The following is a 20,017-nucleotide window of genomic DNA, read 5'->3' as shown; positions in this document are numbered from 1 at the left end:
TGGGTCTATAAATATTGATGGGACCATCACTTGAAGTATAATCACTCAGCAAAGCAGTCTAATGAAATCAGTGTAATTTTGAATTATTTCAGGAAACTGGAAAATCAGGATAAAGTCTTGAGCAATTTTATCTACTCAGGGATAAGGTGTCAAATAATTTGATCCAGATTGATAGCCTGCATTTGGCAACATCAGAAAATCCTCAGTTCTCTGATTTTTGTTGAAAGAAAAGCTGAGGAAAAGAGACAGCTTTAACAGCAATTTAAACATGATGCATAGAGTTAGTTCATGCACTAAAATTTTATGCAAAATATATATATTTAATATCTACTGTTGCAGTCTATCAATATAATCTTATTTCTTATAATGAGTGGCTTATATAGTTTCTTTCACACTTGTAGTGGGCATGGTTTTATTAAATATTATTGGGTTTTATATTAATTATTTTATTTAGGTAGACCTGTGAATTTGCTTTAACAAATTACCATGTGAGAAAACACAATACTCTCACCTGCTATGTTTGTTGAGTGCAAAGGTTGCGATATTTTTGAAATAATCCTTTAGCAGTGAGCTAAACAAATATTGATAGTGTGCTTGGGAGGAGGAGTTATTTCAGGTTAAATAGCATTAACAACACAAAGCTCTTCAGATCTAAGCATAGAATTTAACCTTTGATACTGCAAGTTTTCAAAAGACTTTGAACCAAAATGCATATATTACTTAACCACAAGAGGTCATCATAACACTGCTCTAAGCTGCCTCACTCCAGTTTTTTTCACGTCCACTGAGAGAAACTTGGAAAGAAATATTTTTTTAAAAAAGGTATTTTTTTAATATGTTTTCAACTAATCTAAAATTAACAATTAATCTGCCATATGCTGATTATTTACTCAGAAGTGACAAAGTCCTCCCGTGTTTCCAATGTTTTGGCTATATCCACAGATACTCTCTGAACTTCCTCTATTTTTTTCTTTTTTTACACAGTTAACAGCTCTTAGCCACGAGGTTAGTAGTGAAGAACAAATGACAAAGAATCAGCAGAAGAGTGAGTAAGTGGTGTTATATCATTGGAATTTTGGCTGAATCACATGAATTCATATAATTTTTTTTTCATTAGTAGTATGTAAAGGTACTATTTTTTCATCTTGGAATCTCATTTAGAAGTCTCCATCAGCTGTAGCAGGCAGATTATCTGCTTAAATTTTGCTTTAGCATGTGCAGAAACAAAAATCCCTGAAGTATTGCCTATGTAATAGTTTACAAGATAATTAGCATTATGAGTGACAGATTCACTCTTATCAGTATATAATGTTGCTTCAATGTATGGGTGAAACAGATGTCTTCATTTGTGTTTATATTGACTCTTTATCTTTGGCTGTGGGAGATTTTTTGACTGACTTTCCTGTCCTGTCAGTGGAAAATGCTCCTTCCTTACTTGTAAATCAGAAGTGGTTTTAAAAACATAGCCTATTTTTCCAGATGTTGCACACTTCCCCTCCCCCCAAAAATGATTTATTTTTTCAGATTGATTCAGTAAAAATAATAAGATGTGCACTACTGAGATTTAAACTATTTTAATTTTCTAACACAATAATATCTAAACAGATTTTGATTCTTTTGGAATGCTGTGTTTCTAGAGTGTGTTTTGTCGCATATCTTTTTGCTGACATCGAAAGGCAATTACATCAAAACTCCCTAACCTTTGTAAATTCTGTAATGTTCCAGTGTAAATTTCTGATGGGTGTGACCCATTCCTAAAAATCTTTCCAAGATATGACGTGTTGAAATACCTTATTTTCTGAAAAAATAGTAACAGGACAATTTTGACTGCAATATGTAAACTGAGATTCAGCATTTCTGAGGTGCTGAGTACCTGAAACTCTTGTAAAATGATTATGACAAACAATTATGACAAACTGCATGGAGGCTAGCACTCCATGGAGTGCTACAAGTGTGCTGGTACGGGTAACAGAAATGTAGCTCAACCACAAAGAGCACAATTACGCTTATCCCTGTTTCTGAGCTTTGCTCAACTGCTCTCACCCATGAAGAAACAGTGCAAACACATTTAAATTTGTGACTGCTTAGAAGTTAGAATGTATTAAATAAATATCTTGTATTTTTATAAAATATATGAATATTGAGAATGATAGGTTATACGTGTACAGACACAACCCGGCAACCATGCTTTGTAGCTATTTTTAAATCATTCCCATGCAGATCATCTTGATAGCTAAGCCCTCTTGTGCCAAAAACATGTTGTATCCAGCTGACACACCCAGTGTTAACCTGCACCCTGGCCAATTTATTCAGTCTTTGATGAGAGAATTTGCAGTAAATATGCAGGTCTAACTTTCCTGTCACCTGATTAAGTTTTGATTGAATTCAAATAAAATTCATCTTTTACAATCGTTCCTTGTTAGAAGTGCTATTTTGATATTGGATTCACAAATGTCACTCACTGATGTTATGAAATATCAAGGAGCTCCCTTTTCCCCTTCCTTTGCTTTCAAAAGATAATCTAGCAGCTTTTTATGTCAGCAAGCCTTTTGGGTTTTAGGTCTTTGTTCAAGGAATTACATGCCAGTGTAATAAAAAGGTCTTTATCAAAGACTTAGAGTGGTAAGCCTGTGGAGAGAAGCCAGGACAAAATCATTATCAGTAGATATAAACCTAGAGAAAAGCAGATTTGAGCAAACTACACAGCTCTGGAATTCTTTCAGAAGGGAAGATGGAAGTTTACCAAGTTTCTACAATCTCTTACAAAATTGGGCAACTTTGGTCTGAATAATTTGTACTTTTGTACACTGATATTCACATGAACTCAACAGCCTCCTGCTCAGATTCATGTTCTGGCTAATTCTACTTAGGATGGCAAGATTCAGTTCCTGTGGTAACCTCAAGCCTTTCTCTGCACAGTGTCAGAACTTATTTTCAGTAATCTTAATTGTCCATCCTCTTTGTGAGAAGAGTTCATGCAGATGAGCAGCCTTTTCTCTTCTTCATGGATCAGTTATTCATTAACTGTCACAAAATTCACAATCATTAGGTAACATCTTTAGATTTCTTTAGGGATCCTGAAGGTTTTATCCTTGACACAACCTGGAAACAAAATAAGGATGATAAAACTTTGAGATAAAAAGTACAGACAAGTCAATATGAAGTGCAAGGGGTCCATTAATTCCACACATTTGCAGCTCTCTTAGGACCACCGCTCAAATGGTTTCCTCCTCATCTTATTGATTTTGAACACAGATGCAAATTCTGACAGCTTTTTTCTCAGATCAATAGGCAATTAATATTTTTGACCAATTTAATCTGCTTCACAAAACAGCTAGAAGATGTGCATGGCTTCAAAATGCAGCATTCTGCTAGCATAACACTAACATGACTATAGATTGTATCTCCTGCATCCCATTCCTTGTAATCTTCATTACAGTTCCATTTCCCACTTCTGACTTCTATCTCAAAAGATTATGAATAAAGTCTTGAAACCGGAATGTACTGCAAAATCAGAACTCTGTTTTAACAGGGAGATGAATAAAATTTAAGTCGAGGGTTGATATATTTATTTGGCCCCACGAATTGGACAGATTCAACTTCAGATTTAAGCCTGATGTGTTACAGATTTTTCACTAGGTGGAGCAATAGTATCTTTACTAACATGCTATTCCTATTCTGAGCTCCTGTGCCAGTAGCTTGGAGAGTGCAAGGATATTCTGAACTAAATCTGTACATATTGTAAATAGGGCATTTAATTTAGGAATATATTTTTCGTCAATTTGAATTTTTTTAATTTCTGACAAGTGTTAAGATAGGTCTGATACCTCTTAAGAATTATTAAAATGTAGAATTATTAATTTTACTTCTTTTTTTTAGTCTCAGATTCATGAACACTTTGTAGTTGATGGAAAAAATAACACAGAAAACAGTCCAGATAACAACTTGTTGTTTTTGTTTGTTTAATGCATGCAGTAAGAAAGAAAACCAAATTCTGGCTCATAAGTTAAATAAATATTTGGCTAATTGAAATTCTCAAAAATGTCATTTTATATGAATGCATATTTTTGCAATTGCTTATTTCCATTTTATGTTAAAATCTCTTTCCAAGGTATATTGCTTTAAAATAGAAACATACTTACATTAAGAAATAAATTACTTTAAATAACTTTAAATGACATTCTAGTTTCTTCAGATTATTAGTTTAAGAAATATTGGTGGTAAGGTTTAGAACTTTTCAAGACATGATATTTTTGTTAGAGACCCTTTTCTTGATACCTGCATGAGTAATCATTATTTATCAAAAGATTAATTCATGTTTTCTGTGGGGTTATGTTATCACAAGAAAAATTACATTATTCTATAATAAAATATCAAGGTGATAGATTTTAAATTATTATTCAATTATACCTATTTTACATTTTAATCCATTTTTAGTTCATGGCTTGATTTGCTCCTATTATGTTATACCAGTTGTTTGGCTTCAGGCCAAGAATATAATACCTAAACATATATTATTCTGATGATTTATGAAATGGCTGTTAGTAATGGCCACAACTAATTTATGAAATTAAAACATTATATCAGATATTGATTCACATTGAGGAAGAAATGAAGTCTGATAATGTGTTTATTTACCTTATTTCCTCTGCACTTAATAGAATCAAAATAGTGTTTAACTACATAAAAGCATTGGAAAATAAATAACCATCAGATACAGTAAAGACAGCTTTGGACTGCTGCTGGCAAGGCTGATAAAATAAAACCTAATTTTAGAAAGAAAGCACATAGAAATTATATTATGTTACATTTTTAAGAAGTGCTCTACTAACCATTTAAGCACTTTTGTTGATAGATTGCTCCCTCTGTGACACACTGGAACCTCAGTCATCAATTAACCTTTAGTGAAATGGCAGAGTTGGTTCTAAGCATTAATTGGACTTTTTGAGATTTAGCTATAGAGTTCTTTGAGCTCCTTTTTAAATTTCTGGTTAAACAAACCCACCCACCAGCCCTGCAGCACCATGGGTGACAGAGCTGCCAGAGAACACCATCATAAGGACTTAAACACTAGAAGAAATGCTATTCAGGATAATATTCAGGAAATCAAGTGCTTAAGGCATTTAGGTGTTCAAACACTATTCAGTTAGATAAAAATCTTAATATCACTTTTTTCCACAAACCCAAATGAGCACCTGAATTGTGGGAAAGGTTATTCCAGCACAATATTTTCATTTATATATTTTCTAGTAAAGAGTCATATAGTTTGGTCAAAAAACAGAAAAAAAATTAAAAGTAGTAGTAGTAATGTAACTGCACTAAATATTCTGACTCTGACTCCTTTACTGAAAAATAGATGCTAAACCTTTTTTATTGCAAGGGCCTGATTATCCATGTGTAGGGGGATCCTGTTACTTGGGCAGTAGGATCTGATTTAGCATGAGCAAGTACAAACATGGATTTCTGTGCCTCTAATGCCAGGAATATCAAATGCCAAACATCAAATCGAATGTCCAGAAGTTTTGCATCTCTGACTCTCCTAATCCCAGACCTGTTGTCCTGAAACAGTTTCAGACCCAGTGCATAAGAAAACCTGACTTTTCACAGCCTTATAAAAAGGGTGAATGAATGCCAGCAAACAGATCAGTGTTCTGTCTGACTCGAAGTAGAGAAATTCTGAAACTTAAAATTACTTGTCTCTTTCTCAAAATCATAATCTTCTTACTTAATTGATTAAATTAGCTCATATTGGCACAACATTAATTACTATTAAAGAGGTATGAAAGCCTTCAGATATTTTGAGAGTAAAGGATCTGTTCCTCACTGTGAATAAGTAGCACACTTCTGCCTCATATAAAAGCTGATTCCTCATCTCATACTTAATAAAAAAATATGATGATTGTATACAAGCACTCATAAAAGACAGATGAAGATCTTGCTTGAAAGTAGCACAGTGAAATGCCTGGTTAATTCTCTAATCTCCATATACTATATTTATTATCTTGACCAAATTACACTTACAACTCCTTGCCTTTGATTTTATGAACAAAACAAAAATACAGAGAAGGTTTGAGCTGGTACTGTACATGCAGCATTTTCAGTATGATCAGTACATGTGTGAACAAACTATTAGATATGGAAAGAATTCCAAACACAAAGAAAATAATTTACCAGAAAAAAAAAAAAAAGATAGGTTGACCTTCTCACAGCAAAAATTGCTTTAGCTTATACTTGTCTACAGCTTCTGCAAAGGCAATTTTGGATAAGTCTACTGATTCCAAATGAGTTGTATAAAGTGTATCAATATGAAACGAGTGTAACCCAAAGGTGCTGCTCAATAGCAGTTGGGTATTGTCTTGAAATTAAAATTAAACTCATAGAAAATATGACATTTTTCATCAGAGTTTGCTAAGTGGTACATTAGTTTTGTCCATGAATTTTGCTAGTAGATTTTTGATTTAAGGAATTTAGTTTGACTATTCCCCAGATAATTTGGAAGTAATATTCACAACATAATACTTCTCAATGATTCAAAAATACTCAAGACTATAAAACAAGACTATAAATCCAGAAATTGACATAGTTTTTGAATTATTGTCATTTTCGCTTTGTTTTGTAAAAAATGTTGATGTTTTCTTTCTCTTCTACTGCAAAGCTTATAAATCTTTTTAAGTACATATTGCTTCAGTACTTTTCTTCTTAGTTCATATTCTGTGGCAGACTTCTGCTGACCAACTTCCTTCGAAATCATGGTGTTTTATGCATTAATCCCTGCAAAGATTCTGTAGAGCGGTCCTTGTGTTCCTGCAATGGATATATCACATCTGAGCAAGTTCATAATTGTTAACATTTTTAAAGACTCTTAAATAAGAGGGAATTTGTCCCACTTTGTCCAGCTTGTTTATTGTCTGCCCACAGCTGCCAAAGACATTAGCCCTATTCCTTTTTAAGGAAGTTTCCATGAGCATAACTATAGATTGACCTCCCTGCCAGGAAATTGATTTCTTAACTCAGATTCAATTTGAAATACACAACATTAGTGAAATCTCAGAAGGCAAGTTGACAGAATATCTGTAACTATAAAATATTTCCTTGTAATTGCTCTAAAACTCTGGGTAGATTAGGCTGCAGGACTTAGAGTTTTAGGTCAAATTCACCAGATTTTTCCAGAGCCAGACGCTTAAAAAATTAGGCTTTTCTCCAAGTTTTTATGAATGGCAGCCCTCAAGAAATGCACAACTAAATTGTTCAGGGAAGCATGATATTAGATAGATATAAAACAACACCTCTTCATAAAGCGAGTTTTAGCATAACTATATTTTAAATAAGTTAATTCATAATTTCATAAAAAGTATATTGAGGAATCCCTCTGAAGTCAGTGGGTTAGTGCACTGTACATTACCTGTCAATAATGTGAACCTGATTAGTTACACATTAAATAGTGAATTTTCTGAATATAATTTTAAAATTTATGAAACAATTTTAAATTGAGCTGTAGAATGTAAGGTTGAGGATTTAAAATTGAAAATTGAAAGGGGCTTGTAGAAATTTTAGGGGCAGAAATACATTCCTTTTTGATGTGTCCTTTAGAAAAGGACACATAGACTAAGCAGCTATTTCAGATGCCCTAATGAAGTGCAGAGAACCAAAAATTTGAGGTACATGAACTGGATAATCCCAATAAATATTTTGCAATTCTAATCTATATAAAATACAAATTTCCAAAATAATTATTCATTTTTCCATTTCACAAACTGAGTCTATCTGTAAGTATTGAGAGTTACGAAAGTTAAATATCTTTGAAACTCAGATGCATGGAGGCTCCTTCCTAGGCTAAAGGAGTCTGCAATGCCACTGACTCCCAAATGACTTTGGTGAGACTGGCATACTGATTTCCACTTGTCTCTGGAAAATGAGCCTCAGGGTGACTCAGATGGAATGACCTTAAGTTGGTGGCCTTTTTCTGGACATTTTTGTATATAGTTTCATGGTTATATCTTCCTTACCCATCAAACAAAACTACAAATTGCTGAGCAAACCACAGAAAGACTGTATTCAGTTGTCAGCATTTTTTATCACTGAAGTTAGTGCTAGTAGTCTTGCCAGAAGTGCCACTAAGAATAAACATCAAAAAATGAGATGAGAAGAAATGTTAATTGTCATATGAATGCCACGTGTTTGAGAATTAGATGAATCATTTCCTGAAAAGAGAATTCCCATCACAATTGCCGCACAGCCATTGTACAGAAGTCAAGCACACCCTTAAGCTAACATCTGTGTGCAAACACACACACACAAATAACATACTTACAACACTTCAGTTGAGGGAATCTGTGCAAGTCCTGCAGGACTAGCTCAGAAGTAAGAATGATTAATTTCTAGAGTCCTTGTTCTGCTCTTATTTTTCTAGCTCTGGAGTTAATGTCACATTCTCCCCCTTTCTTTTAAGATGTAACAAAATGTAGCATTCAGTTAGCAAAAATACCAGCAAGATTCTTAAGATTTTAGTCTTTAGCAATTTTTATAAAAGAAATTCTGATATTTTTTTCTTTGTCTAAGATTTTGGCTTTAAAGGGGATAAGTACAGTTTAGTACTTATCTGTACTTTAGTACAGTTTAGTTGTGCAGAATTGTGTAGAACTGATGATAAATCTCAGGTGTACCCAAACTTTGGTGTCATCTGCAAATCAGCATATCTCCTTTTTTGCCTCTTAGCATCCTGGTTATAAGGTCAACATTTTCTTTGGGTGCAGTATGGTTTATGAATATGCTTTTTCAGTGGCTAAAATTGGGGCCATATGGCTGTCTTATAAAATTAAATGTATTCAGTTATTAAAACTGCTGGTTTTGTGCTGTGCTCTGATTACCACAGGAATATCTGAAAAATGGAAAGTTTTCTTCTATGCCCTTTTTGCCTATCTAGGAGTCCTTTTAGATTCCAATTTGTCTAATTAATGCTGGCTTTCCACAGTTATGGTGTTTTACTTTTTCGGGAGGGAGAGGGGAAAGAGTCGTTTTGTTTTGTTGTTTTTTGTTTGTTTGCTTTTAAGTAACCCAAAATAAAGCCCTCATATCTTTTAGAATTACCACTTTTCAAGGATGGCCGACGTATTTAAATATCTAGACAGGGAAAGAACAAGTTTAGTTCATATCTGACTTCTAAGATTTAAAGAGATGGCTTCAGTGAACGCGGCTCAAACTCTGGTTTTGCCATTTGTTTCTTTATTGATTCTCATAATCAGTAATGATTTAGTGTTACCATTTACACTAAATTATACCTATATAAAGTAAATTTCAATTAGCATCTGAAGTCTTCTGCCTCCTGAATGTTGGTTGTTCTTCAGGATATCTATTTTCTGTTATTTAGACAAGTGAATGACTGAATTCATTCTGTATGAGTGAAATTAATCCCATTTTTGGTTCCTTACGTCACAAAGAAGAAACTATTTCTTAGAAGAATTGAAAATAAATCAAAATAAAATCAAAATCTATATACCTTGCTTCAGATTACAAGTTACAAACAGTCTGATGCTATCTTCTGTGGATGGGAAGCATTAGAAATATGTTCCATAGTCAGATTCTGGCACTGCTGGAGGACTAGGGAGAACAGATCTCATTCAATTACAGTGTTCCTGGAGAGATAAAAATAATTCTCTGAAATGTTATCTTTCCATTCCCAGAACTTGAATAGACTGCATTTCAGATTAATTCAAATGTATTTCAAATTAACTTCTTCATTATCTCCATGTAATTATGGAGATATCCTAAACATTGTTCACATTCAATCATGCATTACAGTATAAGTTCATTAAAAACAAACAACTTTATTGCTTTAATTTATTGTAGTTACCAAACATGTTGATTCAAGACAGAGCTCCTTAGGTATAACCCTTTTAATCCAATGTAAAACTTCTCTTTCTGTATTCTTCTTATGGAAATCTTGTGACTTGTTATGACTTGTCTTCAGAACTGTCTTTCCAGGTAAACTTGGCGCATATACCTGCCTTAATTAACTCAAGCAAAGGAGAATTTTATTATTTTTTGCTGTCAGCCATAAGACTTAATGATGGGCATGGGGAAATATTGGGGTAATTTCCCTATACATTAATACTTAGCCCTTACATGGCAATTTTTTTTTTTCAAAGCTATGAGATAAAACACTTTGTAGGAAGTTAAAAGAACTTGATGAGGTGACATGGGAATAATTATCATATTTGCTGTATATGTAAGTCTTCCCACCTGTAACCAATTACCTATTTCACCACCGTCACTGGAGATATGCATTAGCAACCTGAGTCATTTCCATTAAACAGTAAATTTTGAAAATATCTGAAAAACATAAGGGTTGCAGTATTCTAATGGTTCTGGCTCTAATTGGCTGTTTCAGGCAGATGTGTCTGGATTAATAATGCTTTCCATTGAAATACCACCTTTTTGCTTTACAGCAGCTGTAGAGAAACCAAAACCAGACTCTTCTCAGAGGTGCACAATAAAAGACGAGAAACAATACTGCAAATTAAAAGAGAAATTTTGTCTGGGTGTAAGGAAAAAGAAAAGCCAACAATTTAAAAGTGTAGCAAAAATCACTGCAAAAGGGACCTTGACTGCAGCTACCCAGCTCTGGCAATGTTTGTTCAGTATGATCTAACAAACAAAGAAGTACAGATGAACCTTCTTATGCAACTGCTGCTTAGCCTCACACTTTCTGTAACACACGGTGGCTGGATACCAGAGGGTGACAGAGGCCCTGGGGACGATCAGTAATTGGTCTTTGCTAAGCAGAAAGTCAAAGAGATTTGCCCGGGGCTATGTGATTAGCAGGGCCATTGACTGCTTATGTTTGCAATCCAAGTTAGGAAGCAATAAATAATTAAGACAGTAGTTCCTGCTGGGTAGGTAGAGGGAAACAGCATGAAAGGATGTCCCAGCATGACAAAGACAGAGCCTGTAGGAGAAAAGTTATGTCCAAGCTACCAGACCCCAACATTGAGTGGGCAGTGATTGCCTGTTCCCCCTCATTCATGATGACATGTGTGTCATCAGAGGTCTGTGCTGCTGGCCCAGAGCAGCTGAGACCTGATTTTTGGGTATGTGATGAATGTGTGTGGCAGAACAGAGATCTTGGAACAGAAAACTTTGGTCAAATGCTACATCCCTCCTGTTAATGGTAACTTCAGAAATATATGTTATTGTGTTTATCTTTCCAAATTGCCCTGTAACACTATCCTTGAGATCTTAAAAACTCCGCTGAAGCAACTTGATCTAATGTTAGGATTGGTTCTGCATTAAGCACTGTTTCAGGATAGATAGTCTCCAGGACTGTCTTCAAACCTAAAGAAATCTGTGATATCATGACTTACAGCTAAAACTCCAAGAAACAACCATAGGGTTTTATTTATTAAATTATTTGGCTTTATTTGTTATAAAATTTACAAAGGTCAAAATCCTATGATGTACAAGTAAATGATGACTACCTACTGTCACATTCTGACTCTCATATTCTAGAAGAAGAACTAGAAAAGGAAAACTAGCTGATTTTTTTTTTTTTTGTTATGGCTGATGAACACACAAACTAGGAAATGGGAGTAATATGGATGATACAATTTTATTTTTGGGGCAACCTCTCTCCTTGTGAGGAGATCAGAAAACTTTGGAAGGCACTGTCCAGAAACTTGCCTGAATGACAATAAAAAATGATGTGAAAGATCGTCTCTGCAGATCAAGGTTTAAACCAACAATAATCCTCTTATTTTAGTGTCATGGTTGCCTAGGTCTCATGCAGCTATGAATGACCTGGGATATATTTTAGTAACTGTTTGCCACGTTGCACCTCCTGCAGTGATATTATGGTGAAAAAAAAAAAAAAAAAGTTGTGTGTATTTCTAAATGGCCCATGAAGCACTTACAGCATAAACATAATACCTTTAGTGGAACCATGATGAGGGAGGGGATTCAAAGGAAATTGCAATTTCCAATGCTTGCTTCATCTTGAAGAGAAAGAGCTTACGAAACATACATTTCAGAGGGAAAGGGTGACTGTCAGTATAACTGACGAAGTGACACTTTGAAGTGTCTTACTTTCCGATGTTTATCTTAACTTTGACCTTTCTATCACTTAATATTGCTTTTAATGTTTTGTTCACATTCCCATAGGCTTTTTATGGTGCCCAGTTGTTTACCAAAAATGCCAGCTTCCCACACTACCCTCCCCTACATCCTATGTTACAATAGGATTGTGCTTTGCATGAAGGATTCTTTTAAGTCAATTTTCTAAAATCCCAGAAAATAAATTCCCTTCCACCACCATTCAGCTAAAAGAGTATGAATAACTAGGGCAAGTGACTGGTTAGGAAACAAGACTTACCTTAGACCCTGTGCCCATTAATACTTAGCAAAGCAAAATGTCACGTAGCTGGTGAAAGTTTTCAAGTAAACAGCCTGAGTCAATATTAAGACTGTTTTAAAAGTCCTTATTGTTGGGTTAGCTGCTTTACAGCAAAATTACCAATTTCTAGTCCCAATTATGCCCAAGTACTGACAACACTGCTGCCTGTGAGATAAAAGTGTCTTGTTATTAGAAGATTTATTCACTGTGAATGATTTAATTTTCTGCCCCTGAAATCATCTTAAATTAAGTAGTTCATAAGAAAGTGACTGCAGACAGAGGGTTATTATTTGGACAAGCCTCTATGAAGGAAAATTCAATAGCCAGACTCTCATTTGTCTGCCTAAAAATGTTGTTATATTTTAGGTTCATTTCATTTTGAAAAGTTTGATGGTAACAGAGAAAGACAGTCTTCACTGGAGCTTGTCTGGTGTAGGGAGGTCCAATGTCCATCTCCTTCATCTAGCCCAACAGAGAAAAATGCTAAATCCTACTGAACAATGGCAATATTGAGCTTCCATGCAGAGAGACTTTAAATAGGGCCTTCACAAAATTTTAATGAAAGTGCCTCATGCCTGACCGGTGTTCAACTGCTTTTCAAGACCTTAACCAACATATATCTGATTTTAGCTCCTACATGTTCCTTTTCTTTGGGTCAAGAAAACCTTTAGGATGGGTACAGATGGTTCTGCAGAGGAAAGTGCTGAATTCAGCTTTTCAAAAATGGACATTCCTGGAAGCAGAAAGGGTGCTTTCAAAGAGAATTTTCTAAGTTGTACATGAAGGAGTGGCAGGAAACTTTTATCTGCTGGTGAAAACCGTTGTACTGCAAATGGATTGTTTTGGGAAAATGAAGTTGAGACTGGAGCTGTGAAGGCGCTAGTTCTGCAGCCACATGTCAACTTATCAGGAAACCTGAATTTTATTCATGTTGTTGTATAAAGCAACCATGCAAAGTTTTGAGTAACTGTTAGACCTAGAAACTAAGAGCTGAAGGCTAATTCTTCCCAGATCTGCTGCATGTGCTTGGTCTATTTGTGATAAAATACCATTCTGCTGCTAAAGGAGAGGAAGAAAAGAAAAAAAATGCCACAGAACACCTTCAAATGTCATTTATTGGAGAACATTATGAAATGAGGGAATTATAACTCACATTTCATATCTTATACAAAAAATATTGTTTGGAAAGCCTGGATGAAATTAATACTTATGACATAAATTATGTTGCAGCATATATTTAGGCAGAAGAGATACACATAGAGCAGCAATAACCTTTGGCTGTTTTTAACACACTTGACCAGTTAAACATAGTAGAAATTATTAATATTAACGCTTACATGTCTAGGCATCTTCAAGCAACAGACTTCTTTTTTTACGCTTCCAGAATTCTACAAAAGGGTAGATTGCTGCCTGAGTCAGAACATTAGGAAATTAGTGATAACATTGCACAGTTTGCTGCTGAAAACCAAGGAAAGGGTCAATGTTGTTGACAATTTGTCATCAGTTTGAGTTTGTTAAAAGCTACGGCACTGAATTTATTTTTACAAATAATTCAAGTAATTCAAAATATTCTGCCCAAGAAACAATACTCTTCCTACATAATGCTGTTAGCAAATTTATGTTGTCTGGCATTAGGATGTTGATGTACCCTTTGCACATTAAAGAACGCGTGGCTATGTTTTTTCCACATTTGAGATAGCCAATGCACATCTACTTAATGGCAATGCTATATTTCCTATGATTTCTTTTAGGAGGCATTTTGAATCTTTCAGGATTGTCCTTCTATTAATCTATTTCTAGTAAACATTACTGAGACATCATTAGTTTGTTGGTTTTTTTAATTGAACAGAAGCTAGCAAACAAGTCCTATATTGTTTAAAACAGAAAACAAGAACATTGATTCTTAGCGTGGCACCAGTTTAGGAAGCTTCATCAAATTTCCTTCGTTCATCTGCACTGGCACTCCCAAGCAGATCCTGAGTGGGTATGTACGTGCTGCTCATCACACAGTGATGCAGTGCAGTATCTGGGTCTCCGAGCCATGTGACTCCTGTGAGCACTGTACGGGTCAGTTGCTATTTAATTTCTGTTTCACTAATAATCATAAAGAATGCCATAGGCGCTTTTAACAGGCAGCAGCAAAACAGGGGCTTTTGAAGTATCCCTCTCAAATCTGAATGAAAATGTCTGATAAATCAATTTCGCTATCTCAAATCTTGGCTTGGGTTTCCTGTGTTTTCCTAGTGGCATTCCTCTATGCTTCCAATAACATGGCAATTTCTATAGAGTGTGTTTGTATGTGCAGGCAGACAGCTCCTGATGACACTTCTCTTTTGTCCCTTCAACACAAAGAGGGATGTATTACTCTACCAAATACAAAGGACTAATTCTACTAAATCAGCTTGTGTGCTCATTAGTGGACACAGCAGTTCACAAAATTTAATCAACAAAGATTTGTAATCACTTTTACTAAACAGTAGCAATTCCTAATTTTCTTTATTATAATCCATTTTACATCTGTCTAACTGCTACATATGTAGTTTATATAATAGATGGTACTCTTTATGATTAGCTTAATATGAAGGACACAGTAATAGTTCTTTTGAGTAACTTTTCAAAGTAATTTCCTTGCATTTGAGTGCCTAAAGTTTTTTATCCCAATTCAGTGGCACTCTTTTCACAAGCACAATGCATGAGTTTAGGGACATGAACATATAAATGTTTTTGATATGTTATCCTTGTTTAAGAATATCAATGATAATATTAACAGCTGACTTGTTAAGTGTGAAGAGAAAGCAGACATGATAATAAAATAATTACAACATCTGTAGTCCAACTTGCTAATTAGTAAACTATTTGAGATTCATGACACACTGATTCCAATTACTGCTAAATGTGCAAACTAAATTTCATAAAAGGGCTCTTCTATCAAAAGTGAGATAAAACTACTAAATATGTTGCTATGCAGAACACCAGTCATCCCAGCTCTTTTAAAAAACAAAGTACTTCAGATATTTTAAATATTTGAAAGAAATCCAGATTGCAAGTGTTTAAAAACTGCACCTGAGACATGGTGCATTAGATAAGCAAGGCAGAGTATCACCTTGGGATGGAAAAAAGTTGAAAACATAAGTTTACTTGCAGTGCATTTTTAAATTAAAGATTTTTAAGTTTGTGAATTGCAAAGAGAGTTATCACACTGCGCTGTACATATGCCATTTTGGAAAAAAAAAAAGGTTGCTTGGATCAGAACTGGAGTTTCTAAAGAAGTTTTAGAATGGAAGCCCAGACACAATGCAGAATACAAGCTCCTCACCAAGATTTGTCAGATCTCCCTGTCTACAGCATGGTGTTGCACTCATGCTGTCCTGTGAGTGTCTGGCTTTGCAAAATGATGCCTATACATATGCACATATTTAATATTTATTGGTTTTTACTACTAATGCAGTTTAGAGTAAACACCTTTGAAACTGCAATGACTGATGATAAAATTTTTTACTTACTTTTGATTTTTTTAATATAGACTGTTATCTGTCAGTTTGGGGTTTTTTGTCATTTAATACTCCATGTTAAGTCATATTTCCTAAAATATTTCCAAATAATATGGTTGTATGTTCTTGCTCTCCTGATTAGGCAGTTCCACGTAAAAAATAAATCACTTTCATGACAACAAGGCCCCCAGTGTAGGCAGTAGGTTTAGTAATTGGTTCAATGGTACAATTTGTGCCTCAAAGCAGAGGGCACAGATGTGCAGAATCACTGCAGGTTGCATCTGGACACTTCTCAAATGTACATGAAAATCAAAATCCATATCCAAATCCTTTTGATAAAAGTAATTTTATCAAAATTCTTTCACCTCCTACATCATGTTTACATTAACTATGATAAAAGCCCTTCATTTACAGAACAGACTTTAGGGCATACTGATATTACTGCAACAAAATAACTTGGCATAATCCCAGCTCCAGTTTCTTCCAGCTGATTATTTCCCATACTTCTCTGAACATAGCAGGCTATATTTTCCACTCTGGAAACATTACTGCAACTTCCAGATTTTCTTCAGAACATACCTTGTGGTTAAATTTGCATAAAAGTTGAAGACCTTGTCTGTGACCTTTCCTTGATAGGAAACATTATTTCGCTATAGAAATATATTTTTACCATAAGGATTTTCAGTGTGTCCATAATATATTTATTATTTATTGATTTATTCATTATTTGTTATTCAGTAATTATTTTATTTCCTTTTATAATATTATATGTTCATACATGTTCAGCATTTAGTGTCCTTTTTACAGTGAAACAAATCAACTAAATGTGAATTAAAAGTGACATAAAATTAGACTACTGCTGAAAGTACTTTCAAACCTCAGCTACAATGTCTGAACACTTATTGTTCAAATTCAAGTAACTGGATTAACTGATAGAACTGATAAGAGTATGAGTGAATAGTCAAAGAGTATTTTTCAAGCCTAAATTAATTTAAATTTCTTCTGTTCAGATGCAAACTGACTAAGGATTTCCAAAGTATTGGTGGGGTTTGGATCAGTGGCTTTCCTTGATATTAGTAATTCTGGATTATTGGGTAAACCTGCTTCTCTCCTTTTTCTGGACTAGAAACTCTGATCATATTCATGGTACAAAGCCAGCACCAAGATTTGCTGCTGTGGGAAGGGCAGCATGAAGATCCTGGGGAGTACTTTAAACCCAAATGTATTTCGTGAATCTAAAGCATAAAATACATAGGGAAGTAAGAAAAAGAATTCGCCTGGACCTCCCCTCCTACATTAGTCCAACCAGATACTTGTGGTTAGTATGAAATTGTGGAGTGCGCTGGTCTACTTCCCTTTTTTAGCTATTGGAAATTTTGTGCATTTAAATAAAATGCATTCCAAGGCTTGATAATACATCTGCTACAAACAGATGTATTTTATTCAGTAAGTATACATCTTCCAGTTCTGACTTCACACTGTTAAGCAAAGGATTGCATAGAAGGGATCCAGTAAGATGGGAAGATGTGGGGATGTAAGCTTATCCTGTGGTTTTATGCTTCACTGCATTAAAAAATTTGAAAAGCTGAGCAAGTCATTGAAGTTTTAGCATGTAGTACTAATATTTCAATGTGTAATTTCCACTAATTGCAATGTATTTAATAAAGTAGCAAATTAACTATGCATTGCTTCCTGTGAGTATAATTTTACACATATAATGTGGAGTCCTTAAAATGTAAATGAGAATGTGTAGTCTGTGCTCCTATGTTTTCAATAGAGAAAGAAAGCACCGTATTTAACTATCACAAGAATGTGCAATATGTCACATTAAGTACTTAAAATTTCAAAACAACATACATTTACACTTATCATTCATAGGTAATAATACAGACACTCACCAGAAGAAATTAAATTTTTAGAAAGGGAAAAATTTTGCTGGAATATTTCGAAGTGGACACTTACTAAGACTAAGATCTCCTCAGAATTTTGGAGGAATTCACAGAAAGCTGAAAGGGGATCATATCAGATTTTAACTTTTTTGGGAGGAAAGAATATGGGGAATCAAGTGTTAGGAAGAGTCAAGTGTAAGGAAGAGTATGATTTTTTTTAATACAATATTGTGATTGTTTTGATATGAGTTACTATCCTTTCTTCCATACACTTTATTGAAAAATTATGCCCAGATCATGAGTACATCATGATTGGAAAATTAATGAAAATTCAATTCTCTAGAGTCCCAAGTCTTGTTGATCCACCCCTGGAGGTGTTAAAGACCAGACTGGATGGGGTTTAGAGAAATTTCCCTGCCATGGTGTGTGGGGGGTGGAAAAAGGTGATCTCTAAGGTCCCCTTCCAACCCAAACCATTCTGTGACTCTGTTGCTTAAGGAGGAGGATTCTGCATAGGGGTGCTCATGCACAAATCCCCCTGGATGCTGCACCACTTCTGTTGTCATTGCTGCTATCCCAGGTGACTGGTTGGAAAGGCAGCCAGCCTGAGTGTGCTTGTAAGGAGCCAGACTGAAAGGACCTGGGGGGACCTCACAGGGGAAAGCCGCTCCTGCCTGGATGGGGCTGCAGGCAGGGGAAGACACAGGATCCCATGAGCATGACTCTCTGCTGCTCTGCATTTTTGCTCAGATTTCAAACTTAGGTAGAATGTTTTTGCTTTGACTGAATGGTAGCAAAAAAATGTAGAAAGATAGCTAAATTACAGTATTTAATTACATTTTAATAATCATGGGCACACCATCTCAGTCACAGTGTGAGCTTTTATCACAATGAAGGCAAAATGAAGTCATAAAAGTCTTGGAGAAATAAAGTCTCGAGTCTCAGTCATGATGGCAATAGGTGGGATGAGCCAAGTTGCAGAATATGGTGCTAAGGAGTTCTGTCCATGTTGGGCAACAACTGCAGTGGTGGCAATGGTGACAAAATTTTTGGCTTTTCTTTTTGTTTTCTTGTTTGTTGTTTTTTTTATTATGTGTCTTGTGATTTTTATACCATTCATTTTCTTTGTCACTGTAAAAAGACATCATTTGGATGGCACACTTTTCTAGTTCTATGCTTGTGCCCTATTAATGTAATATTATGTTGCATGTACATTCTGTTTTTATATCTCAGTCACAAGTTCCTGAACAAGTACAAGAAGAAATCAGAATGCTAAATGTAGCATGTTAGATGTAAAACATCTAGCAAGGTGCTCGGAAACTTGGATTCTCCATTTGCTGCTGAAACAGGGGCTGTTCAGGACAGCCACAATAGCCCTGTTGTGCTGTGAAATTCTCTCACACTGTATTTGTATTTTGAATCAATAGCTGCCCTGTAGCCAAGGTTACAGTGACGCACCATCAAAGCCCACAGAGAAGCAGAAAATCATGTTTGAAGTTGGTTAGAAACTGGATAGATTTGTGGTGCATCACCTGCCATGGGATATAATCAACGTGATGTGCGTGCCTATTAAAGAAAATTGGGGATGAAAATGTGAGGTGTAAGATTCAGGCATGGATAGGAAAGGATAGAACTAACCACATGGCTAGATTTGATTTGGTTTTTCTTTCAGAAGTGTCTTTTTTTTCTGCTCATATTTTTTCCCCTGCCATTCTCTTCATCTTCTGGTCTTGGTTCTTTCCTCCTAGTAGACTCCCAAAACTACGTGAGGCTTTGCTGCTGTCAGTGTGCCATTGCTGAACCTCTCAGGATATTGTGCCTCCTTCAGCAACAGAAACAGAGTCGGTGTTCAGGTTAACAGCTCCTTCTTGCTATCACTGTTGTGTTTCACAACCTGTTTGACTTCCAGAGTTCCAGGGTGGGCCCCTAAGCAGTCCTATTGTTCTTCCAGTCCTGGGATCATGAGACCCAATGAGACCCAAATTCTTGAAAGCTTTTTATTTATGTTCCTGCCTTCTCAGGCAACAGAGCTGCAGTTTTTAGTGTGATCATTGAAATATGTCTCCAACACATTTCATTTTATATTGAATGTGGACTTAATAAAGGCTGTATTGCTTTCCATACTGGGATGTTCAAAATAATCCTCAGTAACTTTTCAATGTGACATTCCAATTCAAGACTTATATTTTTTTGGAAAGCAGAAGCAGATTTCTCTGTAGGTAGAGTGTTACATGTTAGAAGAGTTTGGGAGA

The 20,017-nt window shown here is 35.2% G+C and overlaps 1 long non-coding RNA gene across 2 annotated transcripts in view; it reads left to right on the top strand.

Annotated features, from left to right (window-relative positions):
- The first annotated feature begins 982 nt into the window (after positions 1-982).
- The window catches only part of LOC119697829, a 45,086-nt gene continuing 26,051 nt past the window's right edge, over positions 983-20,017 (top strand). The window contains exon 1 of one of the 2 annotated variants that reach the window (XR_005255952.1): positions 983-1,049. This is a non-coding gene — a long non-coding RNA (uncharacterized LOC119697829). Of the gene's footprint in view, positions 1,050-14,412; positions 14,453-20,017 lie in introns of those variants that run through there. The other variant, XR_005255953.1, reaches the window with a different exon arrangement.

The sequence above is a fragment of the Motacilla alba genome, chromosome 2, assembly GCF_015832195.1.
Source record: "Motacilla alba alba isolate MOTALB_02 chromosome 2, Motacilla_alba_V1.0_pri, whole genome shotgun sequence".
In the NCBI taxonomy this organism is placed as follows: domain Eukaryota; kingdom Metazoa; phylum Chordata; class Aves; order Passeriformes; family Motacillidae; genus Motacilla; species Motacilla alba.
The sequence above is the reverse complement of the archived record's forward strand: the minus strand, read 5'-3'. Positions and strand labels throughout refer to the sequence as shown.